Source organism: Arvicanthis niloticus, chromosome 5 (assembly GCF_011762505.2).
Source record: "Arvicanthis niloticus isolate mArvNil1 chromosome 5, mArvNil1.pat.X, whole genome shotgun sequence".
Classification (NCBI taxonomy): Eukaryota; Metazoa; Chordata; class Mammalia; order Rodentia; family Muridae; genus Arvicanthis; species Arvicanthis niloticus.
Genome location: NC_047662.1, coordinates 48,736,272 through 48,744,868, shown reverse-complemented (window position 1 = coordinate 48,744,868; position 8,597 = coordinate 48,736,272). Strand labels below are relative to the sequence as shown.

General features: G+C 40.8%; 1 non-coding gene and 1 pseudogene across 1 annotated transcript; one reads left to right on the top strand and one right to left on the bottom strand.

Moving 5' to 3' along the window:
• Positions 1-851: 851 nt before the first annotated feature.
• Positions 852-5,003, bottom strand: LOC117708294 (PRAME family member 12-like; annotated as a pseudogene).
• A 2,320-nt stretch (positions 5,004-7,323) lies between these two features.
• Positions 7,324-7,430, top strand: LOC117709767 (U6 spliceosomal RNA). Its single transcript, XR_004606986.1, has one exon. It is a non-coding gene; the product is annotated as a U6 spliceosomal RNA (small nuclear RNA).
• Positions 7,431-8,597: the final 1,167 nt, after the last annotated feature.

The following is an 8,597-nucleotide window of genomic DNA, read 5'->3' as shown; positions in this document are numbered from 1 at the left end:
CAGTTAGATGGACAGGCCTGCTTATCCTGTCTATATTTCTGTGAATGACCAGATAAGTAGAGGGTTCAACCCCTAGGGGATTGAAGACAGTATGCACTCTACTTGTGCTGAATAAGGTGTGTTGTGGAATGAAAATTTCACTGATAAAACTGCAATATTTTGATGGACCATGATGCCCCATGGTCATAGGAAATCGTATAATAGCCCATCTCTGTGAGCACTGATGGAACATAAGTTCTAACAACAACCCAACACCCTGTTTCTAAAATGTGTTCACTTGCACAGTCTTGTGTAGGAAAGCCTCTGTGCTCATAATCACATCACATTCCAAGGATGGTTTTGTACAGAGAGTGGTTTTAAGAACCCTTCACAGTTAGTTTGACAGTAATGTGCACATAACAAACCAAGGAGGCAAGAGTGGGAAGTAAAGGGTAGAAGATAATGTCATAATTGACTTTAATGCATTATGCCCCCAATGAGGCTCAGATGATAATTTCCTTGATCATACATCAGGAGGTCATAGAACAGCACAAACAAAACTGAGATCGATGACATGGGTAGCACACAAGAGGAGAACTGTCAGTTCATAGACTGGCCTTATATTTCCAAAATGGGAAAACCAGTGTGGATCCTGTCTTGATGGAGGCATATTTAGGCATGCAGAACTGTCTTTCTGATTCCACAAGACCCTGTTCCTACTATCCTATTGCCCTTCATATCAAATCACCTTAGGTCTCAATCCACTAAACACCATTTTGATTTTATTACATCTAAAGCTATGAATTCAGGGACTCTCTGGTGAATGTACTTCTTCAGATTTCATTTCACAGCATCCAGAATCAATCTCCTATTTACTGAAAACAAAGGCAAAGCCTGGGAACCATGTCATAGACACAGCATCCCCAACAATGAGGGCAGGTGGCTGAGGCAAACATGATTTTCTTGGGCTGTCTTTTGGCCATGAGCATTTGCAGCATCTCAGGACACAGTTTAAAAAAACTCTCCACCACAACATCACCCAGGGGATCATAGCACTCGTTTGGGGCAGGGTACACCTCTACAGTCAAGTTGTTCAGATTGGCCATGCATTGGAGAAGGTTCTTCAGTACAGGTGTAGAGAAGTCGTTATAGTAGAAATTAATACAGTTGAGCTGTGAGCACTGGCTCAGGGCTGGCAAGAGGACTTTGAGATGAGAGTCCTTCATCCTGCAGTGCTCAAACTGCAGACTCTGCAGAGTTTCAGATACATTCTCTAGGAGAATTCGGAGACTCTTGAAACATGACTCAGAAAACACTACAGCATTGAAGTGCAGTTGTTTCAGTTGATAGAGGCTCTGACACTTTGTCATGTGTTTCAGGTCTGACATCGAGAGTTGGAAGAAAGACATAGACAAAGACTCTAAGGGGTTCTTCAGGCATCTGGAGTAAAAACAAGAAATTGGTTCTAACTCACATTGCTGGAGGACACTAGTAAGATTGACAGAGAATCTACATATGTAGTCAATCTATGCTTCTGTTGAATGTCCACCCTGGGGACACAGCATGTTGGTGTCTGCTCATATACTGAGGTATAATACAGTCATGTGGGAAAGACTCAGACCACAGGTCTGCAACTCTCCATGCTCACTCTGTCAAAGAACTATAGCTTGCTGCACACATCATGCCAGAAGAGCTTTCCTACAAAGGACTAGCACAGGAAGGTTCTGGCAACATCTTGACCTGTGTCCTGCAGACTTTATCCTTGTTCCTGCTATCTCCATAGTCTTCATCCTTGATTTCATGGTTCTACACTTGACTCTGATGACCTCCTCCCCAGTGTCTCAGATTTCTCATCTACTTAGTCCCAACTTATGTTCAAACCATCCTTCCATTTAGGGAGAATTAGAAGCTGACAGACTCCAATAGAGGAACAAACTAGTTCCTGTACACATATATCTTTGTAAAGGGCTAGTGTGGAGCCTCTCTAGCTCAGGGCTCTCTGCTCTGTCCGGTTTCTTTCCATTAGCTTTGCCTGGATCCCAAAGAGGAATATGCAAAGCACACTTACTGCATCTGACCCATACAATGGACCTGTTTGCAAGGCTGCTATCTCAATATCCTCTATACCAGCTCAGACTCAGCTAAAGGAGTAGGAATTGAACCAAGTGATTTCAGTTAAGAAACAAATAGTCCACACTTTGACACTGTAACGAGTCTGTCATTGTAACAACCTTTGTGATTGGCACACCACAGGTGCTCACTCATGTTCCTAGTAAAAGGAAAGTTTTTCTGCCAGAACAGAAATAGCTCACCATCCTTCCTTACCTGAACAAAATTTTCATGTTGTCATTGGGAATGTAGGAACCATTCAAATAGAGACTCTAGAGATGGTTGAGGTTGGAGAACAGAGAAAAGAATTCTGCAGAACACTTCTTTACATTTGTCACAGTATCCAAAACATTGTATTGGAAATCGATTTCATTTAGATGGCATTTCACTGTATTACTTACCTGTCCATTGCAATATGGATAGAAACGTAGGCAAGACAGGATCTCATAGGTGGATATTTCCAATTTGTCAATATAGCTGTCGTGAAAAATGTTTATCACCTCACTTATAATCTCCATGGGGTTATATTGGCAGTCAATTTGATGTAGTTTGAATTTGATAATATTTCTCATCTAGCCAAGGAAAGGTGGAAAGAAACGGAGGAAAGACAGTACCTCATGTGTGCATATTTCCAATTCCTCAATATAGATTGGCTGGAAAGTATCTAAGACCTCCTTGATAATCTCTAGGGGGATGAGAAAAATCTTTATCTTCTGACAGATTATCTGCAAAGAGTCACTGCTCTTCTGGGCCCACTGGAGTAAGCATTCTTGGGCTTCTCTCAAAGAGTAGAAGAGGCTCAGGTTAGTGACCACCTGCAATCCTTGTGTCAATGCATAGGTAGGAAGACTTTCTGGGCCTTGCTTCTTTCTCAAAATATCTGGTGAGCACGCTCCATCTTCTCTTCCAGCCCATGCACCCCAGAAATTCTGATGCACATCTCTCAAGTCCACTACCTGTAGCTTCCTCCTTCTGTGATGGAAATACATAAAGTTTCATAATTTAAAACAAGAATAAATATGGACTCAGCTTGTATCCCACCCGTCTAACATCAGCTCTAACATAACACTTCACACCAGGCAGTTAAGGACACTGCACTATATGCATATGTGCTGGGAGCCTCCCAGCCCAGAGAGGGTAGTGGCAGAGGCACAGAGTAGGAGACTTCTTCTGAGGGTAAAAGACTGCAGGCTTAGGTGATTGACACCTGTAGCCTAACAGCAGAGGATAAGGCAATGTGGCCTTTGTTCTATCTCAGCAGGTACTGCTGGTCTCTAACTTATGCCTGCTACTCTGAGGTCTCAGGAAGAAAAAGACACTTAGAGAAATAACAATAGAGTTTATTACTAAGTGTAAAAAGTTTCCTATAAAAGTTATCTAAGGTAAAAACCAGATAGGTCTTAAATGGGGAAAGAAAAAATCTAATAAAGGAAAAATTCTAAGGGAAAAAAATCTAGGCTGGGGAAAAGGAAAGGAAGGGACAAATGACTACTACTACTACTACTACTTTTTGTCTTTGTATTCAGAACTTTTACATCTTTCAGAGCACATGATCACATATTACAAAGTTCATCACAAGTTCACACCAAAAATCAAATCATAAATTGAAATAGAGTTTACAACAGAGAATGTTTACATGCATATCCATTAGTAGTAATTAACTGGTTAAACATCCATCACTTGTCTAGCTCAACAGATTCACTGAAGGTTTAAAACTATAACTAAGAAATTAATGAAGGTTTGTATAGATAAACCCAGGCAACATTATATCTTCTGTCCTAACACTTATACTAAATCATGAGTTTCCTGTTAGTGACCTTTGGTTAATTGTTTTACAACCTCTTGGAACGTGCTCTGAGTTGGAGAAAGTGCGGTTACTATCTAAGAGCAACTAACTAATGACACATGGAAGACTGGCAGAGTTCTCATTGCAGTTTGACTATCAGAAAGGGACTCAATAGCAGTCCCAGTACAAAAGAGCTTAATAATAATCATTTATATAATTTTAGGAATTCTTATAAAATCACCAACAAGACTTAAGAAGTCACCTATTTGTCTATATAGCATCAACCCAAGACAGTACATCTTTGTGGATCTGCAGATAGCTGCTCCAAAGAGGTGTGCTATTGCTTAGTGATTGTTAGATATGTTTAATTCTAATAATAGAAAAGGCATATCAATAGCAGGAAGCTTTCTTCATATAAGTCCCTTACAGCCTTGCTGAATAAGGGCTCACTTGTTGCAGATTATATAATAATCCAAGGCAAACCATTCCAGGATGATCACCTGCTAATTATTAGCTTGTCCCATTATGGCTCCTGACACATCTGGAGACATGACCCACTTCCCTCTATTCAGTTGCTCTTGACTTGTGTCTCTTTCATATCTAGTGTCTGTAGGAAAGCCAGGGAAAGGCTCATCCTACTAGGGCTACTAGTACTCTGAGCTGTCCACTATGAGTTTCACTTAGATCAGCTTTCACCTTGAATAGTATTTCCACAAATCCCCATGTCAATGACATCATTATTCTCTGTCCTGTTTGATCACGGTCTTTCTGCCCTCATGTGTCTTACCACTAACCCTATTTCCCTGTAGCTGTTTTGACTCTTGCTTACCTGGGAGGAACATTCTGGGTTATCAGTAGATCTATGCCATCCAGCACCTCTTTCATCATCTCCACATCATCAGATTTCAGTAATGGTCCCACAGGGAGGTAGGAAAAGGGCCAGGCTGCCACCGTTGCCTTCAATAACTCTGTGCATCTCCTATTGAATGCCTCTATGAAGAGTGGTGGGAAGAGCATAGTGGGCAGGTATTCCAGATCAGAGAAGTCTATGGCACCATTCCTCACCAGCGCCTCCAATGCCAGCTGCTCGAGTGTGGGAGGGTTGGAGGTGCTCATCCTAACAGATATTCAGTCAGAAGGAACCTGGAGCAAAATTTAGGGGACATAATTTCAGGCTACATTTTGGAAATCTCTATTTTTTCACACATTGTATGAATCAGAAGGCCAGAGCCCATGCTCTGGCAATAATGGAGAATCCACTCTGCACAGTTATCCAATCTCATGGTCTAAAGCCAAAAGTCCATCACTCTCAGCATGTAGACTCCCGTGTAAACAACCACAGAGGAAAAAATTAACCTTTATCCCATATGATACCAATCTCTGTTCTTCTTAATTGCGTGCCTAGTCAGAAGGGTTATTCAGGAGTATACAATCTGACCAGAGTTTTGTTTCAGGGAAAAGATAATGATCAAGTTTTTTGGCCTTTTAAGAAAATATTGAGTCAATGTCATAGGCCCAACCCAGCCTAATTGTCCTTTCAACAGGTTGATCTCTCCTGGAAAGGGCTAAGAAGGACCTGTGAGATCCCTGTCTGTGAGTACTACTCAACCATTTAGAGACATGCAGAAGCAAGCTGGGCTTATGCTAATTTGGTTAATGAGGTAAAAGGTTTATCAATTCATGGCCATCTGCATAACCAATCATACCACATCTGAAATGCCAAACATAAGTCAAATTCACAACTTTCCCCAGAGCATTTGGAAAGCCATGCTACTGAATGAGAGCACCTGCCCATGTGAGTCTTAGGGGAGAAGACAAGTGTACATAGGCTACAGGGAGAAGAGTTTCTCATTACAATTTGGAGTCCAGAGGAATAAAGAGATGAGACAATATATCCATCAGTACTTCTAAGTCTATCCTGCATCCTGATCATTTGGGCCCAGGACATTAATTCTAGTTTTCAGTTGTGGGAGCTGTATACTTTAACTCATACATGCATACACATCTTATACAATGTCTAAAAACTTGAACAAGACTGAAGAAAACACATTCTTATAGCCTTGGTTTCTTGATCATCTGTGGCTTCTGGGACACAAGGAAGCTTTCCCCAGTACAATTTGTAAAGTATAGTTAAAAGAGAAAATTCTAGTCCATATAATTCAAAAAAACATAATGTGTGAAACATTATATAAATACTGCAGAAGGATTAAATGATAAAGATGATTCTCACTGAAATTCCATATTAAATCTAGTAATCTAGAAATCAAACCAGAAGGCTTCAGAACCAGAGTTCCAGGCCATCCTTGTTCCTTTCTAACCTATGTTTAAAATGAGGAAATTGCCTTTTGGCTGAGGCAGACACCTAACTTGTCTGCGTCCATAAAGACACCATAAGCTGACCCATCCTAGATCTACTACACTCAGAGCACTGGAGAAACCACTGTACTCAGAGCAGCAAGATTTCAGGATCCCAGATGCAGCATGAGCCTATGAGCTCTTCCAACTAGGTTCTCAGGATCACTGGAACACATAGACAGGTGGACTCTGAGGAGGTCTGACAAAATCAAGATAACTGGGAAGACAGGCTCCAGTCAGAGGCAGTGAATGCAGGTAGCACTAGAGATAACAAGATGGAAAAAGGCAAGCACGAGAACATAAGCAACAAGAACCAAGTTTACCTGACATCATCAGAACCCAGTTCCCCCAGCATTACAAGTCCTGGATACACCATAACACTGGAAAACAAGATTCAGATTTAAAATCATTTCTCATGTTGATTATGGAGGACATTAAGAAGAAGGACATAAATAACTCCCTTAAAGAAATATAGGAGAATACAGGTAAACAGGTAGAAGCCCTTAGAGAGGAAACAAAAAGTCTCTTAAAGAATTGCAAGAAAACACAACAAAACAGCCAAAGGAATTCAGGATATAAAAATGGAAGTTCAAACAATAAAGGAATCTCAAAGGGAGACTACCCTGCAGATAGAAAGCCTAGGGAAAAAAATCAGGAGCCTTAGACACAAGTATCATCAACAGAATACAAGAGATAGTAGAGAGAATCTCATGCGAAGATACCATGGAAAACATTGACACATCTGTGAAAGAAAATGCAAAATACAAAAAACCTCCCAACCCCCAAAATCTAGGAAATCCAAGACACAATGAGAAGACCGAACCAAAGGATAATAGATATAGATGGGAGTAAAAATTCCTACCTAAAAGGGCTAGTAAATATCTTCAACAAAATTAAAGAAAACTTGCCTAACATAAAGAGATGCCCATGTACATAGAAGTAACCTACAGACCTCCAAATAGACTAGAACAGAAAAGAAATTCCTCCTGTCACATAATAAAACATCAAATTCACAAAACAAAGAAAAAATACTAAAAGCAGTCAAGGGAAAAGGACAATTAATATGTAAAGGCAGGCCTATAAGAATTACACCAGTGCTCGCTTCGGCAGCACATATACTAAAATTGGAACGATACAGAAAAGATTAGCATGGCCCCTGCTCAAGGATGACACGCAAATTCGTGAAGCGTTCCATATTTTTTTACCAATCCTACATCTGATAGGGGGCTAATATCTAATATTTACAAAGAACTCAAGAAATTAGACGCCAAACAACAAAATAACCCCATTAAAAAGTGGGGTACAGAGCTAAACAAAGAATTCTCAACTGAGGAAACTCGAATGGCCGAGAAGCACCTTAAGAAATGCTCAACATCCTTAGTCATCAGGGAAATGCAAATCAAAACAACACTGAGATACCACCTCACACCAGTCAGAATGGCTAAGATCAAAAACTCAGGTGATAGTAGATGCTGGCGAGGATGTGAAGAAAGAGGAACACTCCTGCATTGTTGGTGGGGTTGCAAGCTGGTACAACCACTTTGGAAGTCAGTCTGGCGGTTCCTCAGAAAATTGGACATAGCACTACCTGAGGACCCAGCTATACCACTTCTGGGTATATACCCAGAAAATGCCTCAACAAATAACAAAGACATATGCTCCACTATGTTCATAGCAGCCCTATTTATAATAGCCAGAAGCTGGAAAGAACCCAGATGCCCTTCAACAGAGGAATGGATACAAAAAATGTGGTACATTTACACAATGGAATATTACTCAGCTATTAAAAATAATGAATTCGAGAAATTCTTAGGTAAATGGATGGATCTAGAAAATATCATCCTGAGTGAGGTAACCCAATCACAAAAGAACACACATGGTATTTACTCACTGATAAGCGGAGATTAGCCCAAAAGTTTGAAACAACAAAGATTCAACTACCAGAAGACACGAAGCTCATGAAGAAGAAAGAACAAGTGAGGATGCCTAGGTCTTTCTTAGAAGGAGTAACTAAATAACCAAGGGAGCAAATATGGAGACAAAGTGTGGGTCAGAATCATAAGGGGGGGTTGTAGGGAGACCATTGTGTCTGGGTATTCATTCCATAGGCAGTCACCAAAAATAGACACTGATAGGGATGTCAGGATGGGAAAGCTGACAGCAGCCTGATAAGGCTGTCTCCTTAGAGGTCTCTCAGAGTCGGACATAACCAGAGACAGATACCCACAGCTATCCATTAATCTGATCAAAGTTCCCAATGGAGGAGTTAGAGAGTAAATTGAGGGAACCATGAACCATACGGGCTGGTGGCCCTGTGAGGAGAGCAAGAATACCAACCAGCCAGAGCTCCCCAGGGTCTAAACCACCA